The sequence below is a fragment of the Lissotriton helveticus genome, chromosome 12 (genome assembly GCF_964261635.1).
Source record: "Lissotriton helveticus chromosome 12, aLisHel1.1, whole genome shotgun sequence".
NCBI lineage: Eukaryota > Metazoa > Chordata > Amphibia > Caudata > Salamandridae > Lissotriton > Lissotriton helveticus.
In genome coordinates, this window is record NC_136073.1 from 168,656,477 (window position 1) to 168,673,855 (window position 17,379).

The following is a 17,379-nucleotide window of genomic DNA, read 5'->3' on the forward strand; positions in this document are numbered from 1 at the left end:
AATAGGATTTTACACCTCATAGAAACAGCATCGCGCATTCAAAGGGACTGCATGTTGCTGGCCATCGACGCGAAAAGGCCTTTGACAGGGTCCACTGGCCCTACTTAGAACAAGTACTGCAGCGGTTTGGCTTAGGAGAGGTCCTATGTACCCGCATTCTCAACTGTTATCACTCGCCTCGAGTCATGGTGATGGGTCAATTGCCAAACGTCCTCCCGCTTCCCCATAGGTAGAGGTACCCAACAGGGGTGCCCTCTCTCCCCCATTCTCTTCGCGCTTTATATGGAGCCACTTGCCTAGAGAGTTCAGCACCACCCCCTTATTAAAGGGATTAAATTCGGGGGGGGGGGGATGTCCACAAAATTAGCCTATATGCGGACGACATTTTGCTCTCTATCACTGACCCTGCCCAGACCCTTCGGGCCCTCTTTATTGAGTTGCATACCTTCGCGCATGCCTCGGGTTTAAGATTAACACGGACAAATCAGTTGCCGTTAATATCTCGTTATCTGAGACCACACTGGCCCACCTACGGGAAGAGCACCCTGTCCAATGGTTAGAAACTACGGTACCCTACTTGGGAGTGCAACTGGGCCCTAACATCCCAGCTACCATCACGGCTAACTATGATAAGCTCCGTGCCCAAATTTGCGGGGAACTGCGCAGATGGAAACATCACCCCTTTTCTTGGTTAGGCAGAATAGCCGCCGTCAAGATGACAATCCTTCCTCAGATCCTATACCTTTTCTAAACTCTCCCTCAGCGCCCCCGACAGGCTAGTTCCAACAGACCCAGTCGGAGCTAGCTCACTTCATCTGGCGAGGTCAAAGGCCGCGGTTCAAGAATGCAATAACGGTCCTCCCCCCGGAACAGGGAGGAGTAGGTATACCGGACCTGCAGCTTTACTTCTATGCGGCGCAGCTCCGCTATCTGGTAGAGTGGCACCGTCTGGAAACCCGAAAAACACTGGTTGTTCCAGGACCAGGAGGTTGCAGGCATGCCCTTGCTGGGTATCCCCTTTCTTCAGAAGAAGCGTAGACCTGTCAATCTCTACGCCTCCCATGTCACGAGTACGCTCCTGGAAGCCTGGGATCGCACAGCTACCTCACACGGGCTGTCATCATTTCCCTCTCCCATGACTCCATTGTTCAATAACCCTAATTTTACTCCAGAACTGGACCCCAAAGCGTTCACGAACTGCCACCTCTCCCCTAGTCAATCTCTGGGACATCTATTTGACTTACAGGGCATCATTCCGTACCCGCAAATCAGGGCAGACTATGGCATCCCAGAAACAGACAGACTGTATTACTTGCAACTTAGGCACTGGGCTCTCCAACCCCAAATTAAACCTGGAGCTCAGAGATTTTTAACCCCTTATGAGAAATGGCTGGATACGTGAACATCAGACAAAAAGCTAATCTCTGACCTGTATAAACATCTCCTTGCGGCCAATACTCACACTTACAACGCAGGTCGGGCACGGTGGGAGCGGAACCTAGGCAGAACCCTTTCCCATAAAGAATGGAGTGGCATATATTATAGTGCACGACACTCAGCTTATCACGCAGGACTCACGGAGACACTGTCCAAAATTGCTACCTACTGGTACCACACTCTGGAACATCTACACCGCTTCGACCCTTGCATTAGTGACCGGTGTTGGAGGGGGTGTGGTGAAATGGGCACTTTAGAACACCTGTTGTGGAGCTGTGATAGAATCCAAACATACTGGACCACAATCCTAGATGACATAGACTCTCATCTTGACACACAACTCCCACCCTTCCCAGCTTACATCCTCCTAGGGTTGCCCAAGCCGCTGACATAGCCTCTGAAATCTAGGAGAGGCCGCCTCATTGCCATTGCTTTGTGGGCAGCCACCCAGAACATATTCGCCCACTGTCGCTCTCCACACACGGCTGGTTACAAAGGCTATGGATGGTGCTAGGGATGGAGAAACTGTCTCTTACTTTGGCGGGTAGGGAGATGAGTTCCCGGAACTGTGGCGGCCCTTCTTGACCCTGCTCACGGCAGAGTTCAGGGAACTGACCTGCCCTCGCTACCTACGGCTCCTCCGCCTAGCAGACACGCAAATCCCTGAGAAACGCGCTCTCCGGAGAACACAGTAATTCCCACAATGCTGGCACCATTTTTCCCCGCTTTTTGTTTCACCCTTATGATTTGTGGACAAGGGGGAAGGGGAGGGGTGGGAAGGGTTTGATTTTTTGATTCCCTCATTTGTTCCCTCTGAGTTGTCTATTGTTGATCCGCTCACAGCAATTACTTGGTAAAACTAACAGTGCTGACAACTGATGTCTGTATCGCTCTGTTTTGATGGAGCAGGAGGTCCTGTTCCCCTTTGTCATGTTTGAAATACAATAAAAAGATTTAAACCATAAAGTAATACAGAAGTAGCAAGGAACGTTTGTCTTCTTGTTTTGGTATTGACCATTGGATCCATTCCTGGCTGTTGTCTTCTCAATTACTTCCCCTTCCCCAAGGGGTCTCTGAACTTAGTTATTGGAGGTTGAGATTCAGTGGGGCAAGATGTGAATATTCTTCGGCAGTCTATGATTTCCCTGCTGTGGAATTCAGGTTCTATAGTCTCTATATCTGAGACAGATTGGAAGCTTAGATTAGAGATCACTGCCTGGGTTTAATGGAAGCTGAAGGTTTCACCTTAAGTGATATGGGAAACTAAAACAGCAAATGCCCAGACCTTTCCCATGGAGTAGGCAGGCTACATGCCTACCAAGAGCCTCTTAGTCAAAAAGCTTGGGTGGAAAGTAAATAAAGATTTAACTAAGGAGTTGAGATTTCTGCAAAACCTGCTATCAGACTTATCGCAAATAGAAAATATCAATTTAGTTAGGGCAGACTGTAAGAGAGCAGTAAGGTACACTTAGCATGCTCATAGAGAATAGGACTGGCAAAGCTTGTATTATTAAAGATCCTAGGAAATGTTGGTGTTTCACCAACAGTAAGATGGAGAGTAAAAGTCCACCTGAATCAATAATATCATTTTGGAAAGCGAGTGTGACTTATTAATACAATTTATTCTCACAGTATATCATCTGTGATGGAATAGGGCACTTTACTCCATGCACGTTTACAACGCCTGCCAATAGCCAACATTCTTTACTTTGCAAAATATTTTACTATGCAGAGGTTTACAACGCAATCCATTACAACGCATTCCCCATACAACGCAATTTACTATTCTAACTCTACTGGGGCGTTGCTTGGGGAATGCGTTGTAATGGTATGCGGTGTAAAGCCCTGCGTTTAAAAGATTTTGCGGAGTAAAAAATGCAGGGTAATCGCATGCGTTGTAACGCATTCATCGTAAAGGAAGTTTACCTCAGTGATGCATTTAATGACAAGTGTAATACAAAGATGAGCTTTGATATTCATTTTAGTATGAAAAAGAGCAGATATGAGCTAAAGCACAGTTGGTTAGATGATGATCCGGCCCAAATAGCCTCCTATCAGTCCTTTTTAAATATGGACCAGAGCGTGGACATGTATATTGCATCCATTATATCATCACTGTTTGCAAATTCCCTTCAATCAAACCAGATTCCAACCAAGAACAGGGAGCTCAATAACATTCTAGTCTTATTAGTTTTGACATAAAAGGCAATCCTACCAAAATGCCCTTTTATTCTTGGTTGTTGACTTCTCTTATGCATTTTCTAAGGTAGGCAGAAATCATATGGTCAAATCGACTTGCCCGAGGTTCCCTGCAAATCTACTGAGTGCAATTCAATTATTATAGTTTTATGCTCAGTGCAGATACACCTGGGCTTTGGCTCTTACCTCTTCTTATAAATTCCAGCAACAAACAGCTTAAACTGAGCCTGCATACTTCCCACTTACTGTTTAACTTCTTTATTGCATAATAAAATTTGCTTTAAGTACTACAGTTTCCCCCCCTAGAGCTTACTAATTCTAGAATATCCTCTTTGCAATCTGCAAATGTCATTGCATTGCTGAGTAAAAGAGGAATGGTCTGAAAAGACTACTCCTGGGTCTTGAGGAATTTCATAAAGCAAATACATTGATAGTGAATTTAGCTAAAACTAAAGCAGTTGTCATTAGTTTTTAATTTCAGACAAGTGCAATTTAAAAGGCAAAAAGGTAGAATGAGTCCCATGTTAAAAGTATTTTTCAGTTATGCTAGAGAACATACGTGTATTTGGTACCTTTTAGCAAACTTAAAATTGAACCCTCACTCATTTCCTTTTAAATCCATTTTTTGCCTATGTATTAGAAGCTTTTAAAGGAAGTCTTATCTAGTTTTTAAGATGCAGCTCAATGTAATGCTTATACGTTTTTAGTAAATAAGATTGGCCTCGTCATTACAAATTAGGTTACAATTTAAATTATTTAAACAAACTAGAGCAAAGAAAAAACTTTCTTAAATGTTGCTTCAGAGTAAAGATGGAAAAAACAAATCTATGAAGTCATTAGTGTGGAAGGAAGCTTTTGAGGGTAACCCCTTGGAGGGAATACTTGGATTCATCACTCCAGTCTTTAGAGGTCAATAAAGTCTGGGCAGAGTATTTCCTACATTTACTTTAACCTTCCCATCACACATCAACTTAAGGTGACCTCTTCGAGGAGGATTTAGGGCCCTCAGTAAAAGAATCACACTGGCTAGTCATTACCCCTCATCAACATCCTCTTTGCCCCAGTCATTACTAGATGAGGCACTCCACCTCCTGCAGACCCTAAATAAGCTTCCGGGATTGTGATTCTGTTGTAAATCAGTCTTCTTTTTACCTTGATGAATGGAGCCGAATACTGTCCTTCCCCTGCCCCACCTCCTGTATGACACATGATCAATCAAAAGAGGTATGAGCTGGGCGGCGGAGGGGTCAGGACTAGGATGAAGAAGTCTCTGAATTGGGGTAATGCTATGATGACTTACCAGATATCCCCATTACTCTTAGTACTGCTCATCCTCGATACAGTCATTATCAATGAGGTATATCCCACTTACAGGAAACAAAACAGGAAACAGTTTCAGGCTCCACCCACCCTTCTGTCAGGGGCTATAATTACATGGCCAATAGAAAGCACTGCCTGGCATACCAAGCAACAAAGGCCTGAACAGGGAGGGTAAATGGGAATTAAGACTGGATGGAGAATGAGTAGGAATAAGAGTAATGGGGATCACCTGTAAGTAATTATAGCATTACCTCTATGTCCCTCGTCCTCAACCCAGTCATTATCAATGAGGCATACCAAAGCAACCACACAGGAAGGCCTTTGGCAAACCACACAGAGTACACAGACGGAACACAAAAGTGGAGTGCAACAAGTGAAAACTCTTTAATAAAGACACAGAATCAGGTGGGGGAACAGGCCCCACAGTGCGCAACACACGACAACCAAAATTTGTCTGGTCAGACAGAGCACAATTCAAACAATAATGTCTCACAAAAGTAGAATTAGAAATCCAGGTCCCAGCCCTGCAGATCTAATCAAGGGAAATCCCATGAAAAGTGTCCCAGGAAGCAGAAATACCCCTGGTGGAACAGGCCTGAACCCCAGAAGGGCAGGGCAAACCAGTGCTCTGATAAGCCAGAGAAAAACAGCTTTTATCCAGCAACCCAGCGTAAGATGGGAAGCAGCACCGCAGATCGGTCAACATAGATAGATAACGCATGTTTCGTATCAAGAGTGTGCAGTGACAGTTCAGCAGCAGAGGAAGGAGAATGATAGAAAGAAGAGAGGATCAGCTCCTGAGAGGAATGAAACCTTGAACTAATCTTCGTAACAAACCCAGGATCCAAAGAGAGGACCACCACGTCATCCAAGAAATGCAAAAAGGTAGGACAGCAACGCAAAGCAGTGAGCTCACCCAACCTTCGAGCAGAAGTATCAGCAACTAGAAAGGCCACCTTAAAAGAGAGGAATGTAAGGTCAACCGATTCCAAAGGCTCAAAGGGAGAGGACAGCAAAGATCCCAAGGAGGAACCGGAGAACGAGCAGATGGAGAGGAGAGGGAGAAACTCCGGAATAACGGAGAAACCAACAACCCATCCAAAGATGGGAGAGAAGTCGGATCTCGGAAAAACCAAATAGCAGCCCACTGGCCTTTCCGAGTAGACAAAGCATAGTTCTTCAGAAACCCATCCAGAAGAAACTGAAGGATAGAAGTGATAGGACAAGAGACAGGAGACAGACCAAGCTCAGAGCACCAGGAGGAGAAGGAAGCCCAATGCTTAGAATAGGAAGACAAAGTGGACTTCCTATGGGGGGCCTGCATCACCAAGATTAGGTGGTCAGGCAAACCCCGGACCCCAAGATACAGCTGTTCTACCTACAGACCGCCAGGGTGAGAGGGACCAGGAGGGAGGGAGAGGTCGACCTCAGGGAAAAAGGGCAGCAAGGCAGAATCCAAGGAGGACCCACCGCCAGACTCAGCAACAAAGGGAACCAGGATCTCCGAGGTAGTGAGGTAAGACAGCCACCACCTGCGCCCCCATTCTCTGCATCTTCAGCAAGAAGGGCAGAATCAGAGGAAAAGCAGAGAAGGAGTACAGAAACCAGGGGGGCCACTGGAGAGACAAGTCCTCCACCCCCCAGCCCCAACTCCGGAGTCTGGGAACAACAGAGGGGAAGCAGATCATTGGACCTGGAGGTAAACAAGTCCAGCCTGGGAGTAACAAAAATCCTGCTTATTAACCAAAAAAAAACCCAATGGTGAAGATGCCACAGTAAAGGTCGAAGATGGAACCTGTCCCATGGAACTGTGAAGACTGTAGCGGCCATTTGACCCTGCACCTCGAGCCACTGAAGCAGTGGAGCTGAAACCTGAGACAATAACACCTTCAACAGCGACTGAAAGTGTAGAAGCCGGGAAACATGAAGGAACACCTTGCCCAGAACAGAATCGAAGTCCGCCCCAATGAAGGACATCTGGGTGGCAGTAAATAGGTGGCACTTTGGAAAGTTCAGGAGAAATCCATGGCGCTCTATCGTATGAATGGTCAAACACAGGGGCTGAGTCATCACCTTGGGTGAAGAGTCTTGGAGAAGCCAATCGTCCAGAGAAGGAAACACAGACACTCCCAGAAGGTAAAGATGGCCCACCAGGGGAGCCACCACCTTGGTGAATACCCTGGGAGTGGACCAGTGACCAAACGGAAGGAAACAGAACTGCCAATGATGACCGGCGAGGTAAACCCGCAGAAACTGCTGATCCTCAAGCGCCATTGGCAAATGAAGATAAGCATCTTGGAGATCCAGCGTAGACATCACCCAACCCTCCTGAATCAAAGGATCACACATTGCAGGGTCTCCATCTTGAACGGGATCTTCTGGACAAACCTTTTCAAGGGCTGGAGGTTGATCACAATCCGAAACCCCCCTGTGACTTTCTGAACGAGAAAGATGATCAAATAGTTTCGCCCGGGAAACTGGTACAATCACCCTCTTCAGAAACAGGGATCAAACGCTGTCGAACAGAAACTGACGACGAGGTAGGCCCAAGGGAGTCGGAGTCTGTACCACGCCGGTAGGTGGAGGAGGGTAAAGAAACTCGATCCGATAACCCTGGTAGAGAACAGCCAGAACCCACCAGTCAGAAGTTGTCAGATGCCAAGCAAGCAGGAACAACCGCAGTCTCCCACCAACCACTGGTGGACCACCAGGGGGACCTTCCCGGGGGCACCATAGTCAGGAACGCTGAGGACCTTGTCCAGCATCCTGAGGGGCTTCTTCTGGAAACAGCATTGGGCACCTTTACTAGCCCCTTTCTGGCTTCAAAAAGAAGACTTCTGAAAGTGTGAAGGCTGGCGGATGGACTTGGCATTAGAGAAGGAAGATTCCTTACAACGAGGCTGATGCCGGAAGGACAAGGAATGCTTACGTTTCTTGAACACCTTGTGAAGCTTTTCCTCAAGGGCATCCCCAAACAGACAAGGTCCAGTAAATGGCAACTGTAAAGCCATGGATCTCTGTGCGGCATCTGTATTCCAGCCCTTCAGCAACAAAGTTTGCCAAGCAGCAATAGACGAACCACAAGACAAGGCAGTAGCATGCCCACAATCAAAGGCAATATCCGAGAGGAATTCTGCCTGACGCTCCATGGATTCCAGCAGGTTCGGACAATGCCACCCCCTGTGATGGGGAAAACAAGGTCTCAAAGTCAGCCAACAAATACTGAGCGACATAGGCCCCATAACACCGGAACGGATAGCAAAGTGGGACCCCGCATACGACTTCTTCAGGGCAGAGTAAATTTTCTTATCCACCCCATCGCAAAGGATATTATCGTCAGCCATAGAAGGACGACCCACCAAACTGGCGACAATAGAATCCACATGCATAGATTCCGGAATATTATCTTCTATGTCCTGCAAAGGATAGAGCTTGGACATAAAGCGAGGCATCATGATATAATCCGGGTCCTTCCACTCCTTCAACAGAACATCCATCACAAAGGGGTGGATAGGCAGAGATGTAGTAGCAGGTTTGTGAGAGGATGTCTGGCAACTATATTTGCCCTTCATGTCCACAGCACCCAAAAAGGAACCGTCAGAGGTGTCCGAGCTAGAAATGTCAGAATAGAGGTCAAGACCCCCACCAGAACGACCACTTACAGACTTTTTGGAGGACATCAAATCGGACAAAGTCTCCAAAATCAGGCGCTTCGAACGGCTATCATCCAACCGGGTCTGCTTCACAGGAGGGGAATCCCCACTGTCCGCCTGGGAAGATGAAGAGGAGACAGGGGACACATGCTGACGATTTCTCAGATGTTTGCCCATAATAACACGAGCAAGAGGAACCAACCAAACAGTAAGCAAAAGGCTTAAGGCCAACAGAAACAACCGTGACCCGCATCCCTTTATAAAATCCAAAAAAACGGAAATTGCCTCCGCAAGGCAATCTGCAGGCAGAACAGCTGACTGAATGAAGAAACAAGGCGGGCAAGGCCAGCCGAACAATCACGGCCGCCGAGGGCTGAATGCCAAACGCAGGAAATAGGAATGAGGCCCCCAGCTAGAACGTAAAGTGGAGAACCCGGAGCCTAACCTGGGTACCCCACAGCGAGACAACAGTGGGACACCCGGAGCCCAAGCCTGAGTCACCGTTCATCCAAAGACAGATAATCGCTGAGCTCCTGGAGCCCAACCCGGGTGCTCACAAACAGAAGGCGGTCCCGAATGCGTAAGACGCAGCCAAGAAACGGAGCACCCAGAGCCCAACCCAGGTGCTCACTAACAGATGTCTCAGAGGGCCCCCAGGATGGCCTTGAGCAACAGAGCACATGGAGCCCGACCCGAGAAGTGGAACAACGCATCCCGCATGTACACCAGCCCACGCCCCTGAAGAGCGGAGCACCCGGAGCATCAGAAGGAGACATGGCCCAAACCTCCAACCCAAAGCAAACGAGGGAGGAGGAGTATGCGAACCTTACTGAGCCCAGCCCCTGTACCCATTACCCTAGAGGCTGCCGGGGGAGGGCATTCACGCACAGGAGAGTTCTGCAGTCCACGGAGCCAGAGGCCGCCACGACTGGCAACGAGCAGCTCTTACCAGAGTCACTGCTGCCAGGGCAAGCCTTCCAGCAAGACAGAGCCCCTGAACACGTGGAAGAAAACAGGGGCAGAAGACTCACCAGGCACTCAAGGAACCAGTGCAGCCCAGCAGCACTGGAAATGGAGAACCAAAAGGAATCCAGGTAGCCAGGTGTCCCAACTCCAGCAGCTCCCAGGAAGGTTCAGAAGCACCCCCAGAGCCCAGAAAAGGAGGAAACAACAGGACAAGCAAGTAGTAGGTAAGTGCCCTGCACCTACCCCAGCGTCCCCTGTCATGTCCACTGACAGGAAACAAAACAGATAGTGCTTTCTATAGGCTGTGGAATTATAGCCCCTGGCAGGAGGGTGGGTGGAGCCTGAAAGCATTTCCTGTTTGGTTTCCTGTCAGTGGAATATACCTCATTGAAAATGACTGGGTCGCAGACTAGGGACGTAGAGGTAATGAAGAATACCAGTAAGTAATGTATTCATTATTCCTACAGGCTAAATCTTGTGCTGCTGTATTTAAATACTTTCCTCTGCAAATTTAACTGCTTCGTTTAATTTTTTGACTTTTCACCAACTTTGAATATTACCCCTAAATTGAAACCCCTCCACCAGAGTCAAACTTTTTGATGTGAACCTATACAACTTAATTGGCACATATTTTTTGCATTTGCCCTGCACTGTCCTCTGCATAAAATGGTGTTAAAAACAAAAATCATTTAGTTTAAGGTTTGCTCCTGCCACCAAGCTGTTATGCTTTGCTTGCCATGAATCCAATTGCAGGTGTCAGTGTGTTTTACAAAGTTGATGAGCGCAGCCGGCAAAGCTTTGAATCAGTCAAACCCAGAATAGCAGTGGCAATATATGGAAGTATGCAACTCCCTTGAGACTAACATTGTTTTCAATTTCTGTATCTAACAATAGTGTGGCTTGCGATAGGATGGACACATGTTTGGGTTCAATAAAGATCTCCCGTACTGCGGACATTAATTTAGAGCAATGAACAGCAATGAGTATTTTAAAGTTAACTTTTATAACAGAGAGCTGATAACTTGTTTATTTACTTATAAATGTGGCTGTATGTATTAATCTGTGATCTGTTTTATGTTAGTCTGATTTTTATAGCTGGGTTTAAATTGTAATGATTTTTAATAAATACACAATGAAATGTATTATTATTATTATTAATAAATTATTATTAGCCAAGTAGGGCTATGGATGCACAAAGTTCATTGAAGAAAAACATATCTGACTTGGGAGTTGTCATGCATACCAAAGTTATGGTAGAGGCATCCGAGCGAGCGAGTACGATGCGCACTTGAGCTTTCGGACTCGATTCGCTCTGACTTCCATTGAAGTCTATGGGAGCCTGTGTTTCAGACACAGACTCCTATTGCAGAAAATGGGTGGGTGGGGAAAAGCGTGCACCCTGTGGCGGTGCCCCCATGGTGCCCGCTACACTGTGCATGCTTGGATCAGGAGGACCCAGCGGGCACCCCCTGTGACCGATTCGGAGGGCCCCGGGTGAAGGAGGGCCAGCTACAGCCCCCTGAAGTACGCTTCCCAGAGCTTTTTTGAGTCGGAGGTTCCGACTCGATTCGGCTGATCGACGCTTGGAAATCTGACCCATTGCGGTGCATGAGTCGACCATGTTGTAGTCGTCCGAAGTGCTTCGCTGACGGGTGCGAGTCGCTCAGAGCGCGAGGCGATATTTACATAATACCTGCTCGCACATGCAGCGGTACGAGTCGTTTGTAAATCAGGGCTACGAATCGGACTCTCTCACTATGGATCCCATTCTGAGCCCTTCCGAGTGAGATCGGAAACGATTTGGATGGATTTCTTATAAATGCACTCCCCAGACTCACATTTTATAACTTATTGCCTATCATTTCTTTTAAAGTATTTTTCAAACTCCCAGTTTTTCTTTCCTTCCTTTCTCCCAACTTACATAATTCCATGAAGGAATTAACCTTACAGTAGTTCCAGAGGTATATTAAAATGTATCTGTTCGATACTACTGTGATTATAAACAATTCAGTGTTGTGTCTTTGTAAATGTACCATATTAACTCAGTAAAAATAATAACAAAAATAAATAAATAAATTGAACTGCATCAAACATTTTTATGACTCATTATAGCTTTATTAGTTTATGTCAGGTCCTTATCTTCACGCAGTTACCTGAGATTTCTAACATATTTGCTTGAATTAATTTTTCATAATTACCTCATTTTACTTGGATACATCTACTTATTCAATTCATAACAGTGACATATTTTTGTTGTCAATGGCTAAAAAGCCTTAAGTAATTGAAGGTTCGCTAGTGGAATACCTTTCCTGACTCCATCCTCTCCAGTCTAAAAGCAGTCTTCTGCTACCTTCCATTCATTCATTAACACAGTCCCCATAGAGCAACAACAATCTTAATAGCGTAAGTACTTTTGAGACATAAGCAGCTAATAAAGTCTTAATCGAGCAGTTACTGTACAACCTATGGAATATAAAAAAAAATATTTAAGGGTTGTGCGGTTTTAAGTTGTAAAGTTGTAAACCTTTATGAGATTCTCCAGAAGGATCTCATGAGACTATTAAAGTAACACTAGGAAGCAATCTGCTGAACATAGATGTTATCTAATACACAATGCCAGAGATTAGACAAATTGCTACCATTCCTTTGATCATCTCTTGTGTGTTTCATGTACCATACCTAAGTGGCATGGGCAAGCCCAGAACTCGGGCCCATGCACACTGTGTCCCTGGAAGCAAGCTGTACCCAGTTGATGAGCCCATAACTAGAGCAAAATCAGTCCTGGGTTGCTTGTGTTCCGGTTCGTGGAGAACCAAGCCTGGTAGTTTGGGCTGGGCATTTCCCATGAGGAGCAGGGTCAAGACTTGTTTTCCTATGGTTGGGTCCAAACTAAGCTGGTATGGTGAGCAAAAGAACAATGGATTGGGATTCTATCCTGAGCATTTGCCAGTGGTTAAACAAATTGCAAGCATTCCTCCCATTAACGTTTGTGTGTTTCATGTACCACCCTATGTGGCATGGATATGCCCAGACTTGGGTCCCAAGCTCACTGTGTCACTGGAACCAAGCAAGACCTGACTGATGAGCATATAACTAGGACAAAACTGGACCTGGTTTGCTTGTGTTATGGTTCAGGCTATTCCAGGACCCCAAAGCTATAAGAATGCCTTGAGCGAAGGTATTAGTCATTCTCAATGTATATTAAATTGATAAACAGCTGTTATTGAGCTCATCTCCAAATTAGGCAGAGATCGCCACGAGATGGCAAACTGTCATAGGCGCTGGTGTTGTTAGTTAAGTCCTGTTGCTAAGCACTGGAAACTACTGGCAGAAATTAAGCATTGGGTTGGGTCCAAACTGAGGTGGTGTGAGGGGCAAAAGAACAATTGATTGCGATGCTTACATGAGCGATTACCAGTGGTTAGACAAATTGCAAGCATCCCTCCTATCACGTTTTGTGTGTGCTTCTTTTATTGCCCTAAGTGGCATGGGTATGCCCAGACATGGGTCCCGTACTCACTGTATCACTGGAGCCAAGTTGTACCCAACTGATGAACCCATGACTAGGGCGAAACCAGTCCTGGGTTGCTTGTCTTCCAGTTCAGAAAAGATGTGGCCTGGCAGTTTGGGCTGGATAGTATCCATGAGGAGCAGAGTCAAGACTGGCTTGCATATGGCTGGGTCCAAACTAAGAAGGCATCGTGGGCAAAAAAATGATGGGTTGGGATGCTACCCCCAGCAATTGCCAGTGATTAGTCAATTTGCAAGCATTCCGTCTCAAACCCTTTTGTATGTTTCATATAGATGTTATCACGCCAAAAGGAAAATCTTTGTTTTTTTCAGAGCAGAAAAGCATGATTTTGGAGTTTAAATCAATCCTATTTTTGTCTGAAAAGTCCCCTATTTTGCTGTAACACCATATCTACAAATTTTCATACCTGTTGTATAACGTCGTTCATCAATATTCTGAAAAATTTACTTGAAGTTCGCAATTAATTAACTCACCATGTTGCTGCTTTCTTTAGTTATTATACCCACACAAGGGATCTGTCATAATCTGGCTTGTTTCTTCTCCGACATATTATTGGATATCAGGGACACAGTTTGTGATACAATACACTGAGAGTGAGTAAAATAGACTTTTACTCCTCTTAAGGATGTGTGCTGCATAGTCAGCTTTTCAATTACTGTTAGACTTTGTGATGTGCTCTGCATTAACACCTTTGCTATCTGGTTTCCCTTCGGAACTTTGCCTAGTGATAATCTTGCAATAAATTGGTCAGCTCGTTACGCCACACATTACAAAAATCCTTAATTGTTATCTGGAGTCGGGCAAAGTGCTTACACTATTTATAACTCCTTTGAGGAGTGCCATCACTGCTGAAAAAAACTAAAATGTATCTCTCAGAACATTCCAATTTGCTGCTACCGATTTCCACGGTCATTGAAGCATGACTGGGTAGTGAGGGATGTATGTTTTATATTTGACTCAAATTTCTTAGACACCCCAAGCAGCAGATCTCACTTCCTGCTTCCATCTGCTCCAGCTACTCAAAAACATCCTACAGCTCTTAAAGCACTAACCCCCAGATGCATCAAGCATCCATTTTGCGATTCCTTATTAGCGAAAAATAAGGAATCGCTAATAAGGAATAGCAAAATGGTATGCAAGAAGAAATTAATTGAAAATAGCGATTTCTTAAAATTGGGCCTGAATGGGAAGAATTTTCAATTTGCGAATCGCAATTAGCGAATCGCAAAATGAGAATGTAATTTCAAGGGTGCAGGGGTGTCCAAAGGACACCCTGTTGCACCCCTGAAATTGATCTGTGCACATATGTTGCGCACACACATGCCCTTAGGGCATGTGTATGCGCAACATGAAACTTTGAAAAATGCACTTTAGTGCATTTTTCAAAGTTTTTGCAAATTACCATGAAGTTGTACTTCATGGTAATTTGCAAGCCCTATTAGCGAAATCGCTATTTTTTAAACTTTAATGCATTGCATTTAAGGAATGTCAATTTGAGATTCCTTAAATGCAAGTAATCACAATTTAGCGAATTCTCAATTTGCGATTTTTGCATTTGGGATGATGCATCCCAAATGCAAAAATACCGGTCGCAAAGGGGCAGATTCTGAGAATCTGCCCCTTTGCGAGCGGTTTTTAGGTTCATGCATCTGGGCCTAAAGTCCCTGATTGTTTTCAGGAGTGTACTTCATCATGGTCACAAAATGCTTTATTTGGCATGTATCCAGATTAAAAACATTTCAACCAAGCTACTTTTAAAAGCCCCTGAAGTTTGCTAGGACATTTCCCTGTCGAGGAATTACATTGACTAATGTTCTATGCCCGAGTTTATGTGACAGCCCTCACATTTCTAACTGAATACACAGAACCCAGATGACATTCTCACTCAGCCAATCAGTGTCTTTTTTCCAGCTGCTAAGTTCTAAAAGCAACAATTGTTAGTTGAGCATTTTCACACATCACTCACATGCTTTAGCTCACTGTCCCTTTCTCCCTACAGGTGCTTCCGTAATTATTACACGTGTGGAAAAAAGATGAAGACATGACCTATTGCTATAGTTTTCTTGACATCAACCTAAGTTCAGTAACCGGTGTCAAGAAAATCAATGCATACTGTGCTATAAAAAAAAACTTTTAAATAGCTAAACTTAGGATGAGTAAAGTAATTTCTACACATACCTTGTTCACGAGCAGTGTAGGCCAATTGGCCATGCTTTTGCATGTGTGGCAAACAAATTGTTTACATTTCCTGCTCCAAGATGTCCCTAGGTGGGACACCGTAGATCAGGAATAGGAGTTATGAAAGCTGACAATGAAATTAGCCCGAGTCAGCCCACATTTTGATAGGTATTTTTTGAAAGTCAGGTACCTAATCTGTCATCAAAATACTTCCAAAATAGGTGTAAGAAGACATGCCCATTACTGACGAGCTGGCTTACAAAAGGTGTCAAAAATGTATTATTTTTTCCATTTGGTGTAAATTAGTGCCAATAATCAACTCCCACACAAAGGTCCAAAAGTTATATTTTAGATTGCAAAGTTGGGGCGGTCTATTTCTAGGTCTTACATAAAAGTGCGCCCCAAATACTGGGAGAATTTGCCAGCATTAAAGGGACATTCAATGAGTTGTCCTTATTTTTAGGACAAACAAAGTTTAAGTATGCAGTCCTAGACACTATTATGTTAGTGTCATGTCTGCAGGAAGGGTGTTGCTGTAGAGGAACGGGTGGTGGTGCGGCCAGTGCTAATTTGTAACGAAAGTAAGTGACAGGGCCTTGTATGAAGGCCACTGAAGCATTCAGCACACATTGCCCCCTGCCAGCGCTTCCAATGACAGAACCAATACAACTACTAACCAATAAACTCATACAAGTGTGACAATCCAGACTCTTCTATGCCCCCAAAGCCATAAGAATGGCTTGCGCAGCAGGAATCAGTCATTTCTAATGTATATTTATTTAATAAACAACTGTTTTGTGCTCATCTCTAAATTAGAAAAACAGTGCCACCAGGCGGCAGGCTATGTATAATAAGTGCTGGTGTTGAAAATTAACTCCTTTACCACGGCGAACATTCCGCTGTGGTGCGGGCGTTCTGAAGGGTGGGCGTGGCTGCGTCGGCCAACGGTCGTTCACAGCACCAGGGAGGGAGTGCTCCCGTCAGCCGTTGGCCGATAGGAGCATGGAACGGATTAAGTGCTGGTGCCGATCAACAGAAACGACCAGCTCAAATTATGCACTGGTAGCTGTAGGGACCAAAGCTAACCATCACCATCAGATTGGGGTCTAAGTGCTGCCTTAATAACTGACTCACTGTTCCATCACTCCACAGGTTAATATTGACCACACTCTGTATAAAAAGACTCAATCCTCCTTAGACTACCCTACTGTTCCACATATGAGATGAAACATAAATCCGACAGTTTGCTTCCTTACCTTATAGACGAGATTTTCACATCTTTATAGCCTGGGACATTTATGTAGGCCTTCACCATCTGAAATAAAAATTCACATCCAATAAATACGCTTAGTAAAGAAGCCTGACCACCTTCACCAAGACATTGCAGACGCAACCTGTTGTGAACCTGAAGCACACAATGAATACTTTAGAATCATAGATTTATGGAGATCCAACGAAACTATTGGTCACACAGTGAATTTAGGATAAAACAAGAGAGGTAATTAAACAGTTTATTCAACTATTGTATTCATGTCAATTAGAATGCCTAATTAGCATTAGACAGTAACTTGCAGTGATCCAAAAAAAGGCCCAATTATGAACGTGCCATTAATAGTGACTTTCTTCGTTGTGGCAGTAATTTCCTTGGCTAGTCATTAGCTGCATTAGGAGGATGCCCTTTCTTTTTGAGAAATGCTCTTTCCAGGCATTTCTTGTTCCTCACTGTAATCTTTAGATATATGAAAGATGTGCAGACATTACCTGGAGATTTATGGCATTGTCATCACACCTCGTGGTAGTGTCCACAATTGTAAAACATGTCCCACAATCTAGTTACTGGACACTTCTTCCACTCTTGCGCATTCTCAGCAGTTTTTCATTTGTAGGGGTGCATTATGATCAAATGTAGAGTCCACCTGCATATAGTCTTGTATTAGGTAAACGTGAGGTGTTAGAAGTGTGAAATATATTATTTAACTATGCGACATATTTTAGAACTGACAAGTAGCATGGAGAATTAACATAGGAAATGAATGTAACTAGCAGACAACGTCAACATGAAGGACTGGTGTTGTGAAGTTGACACTACTCACA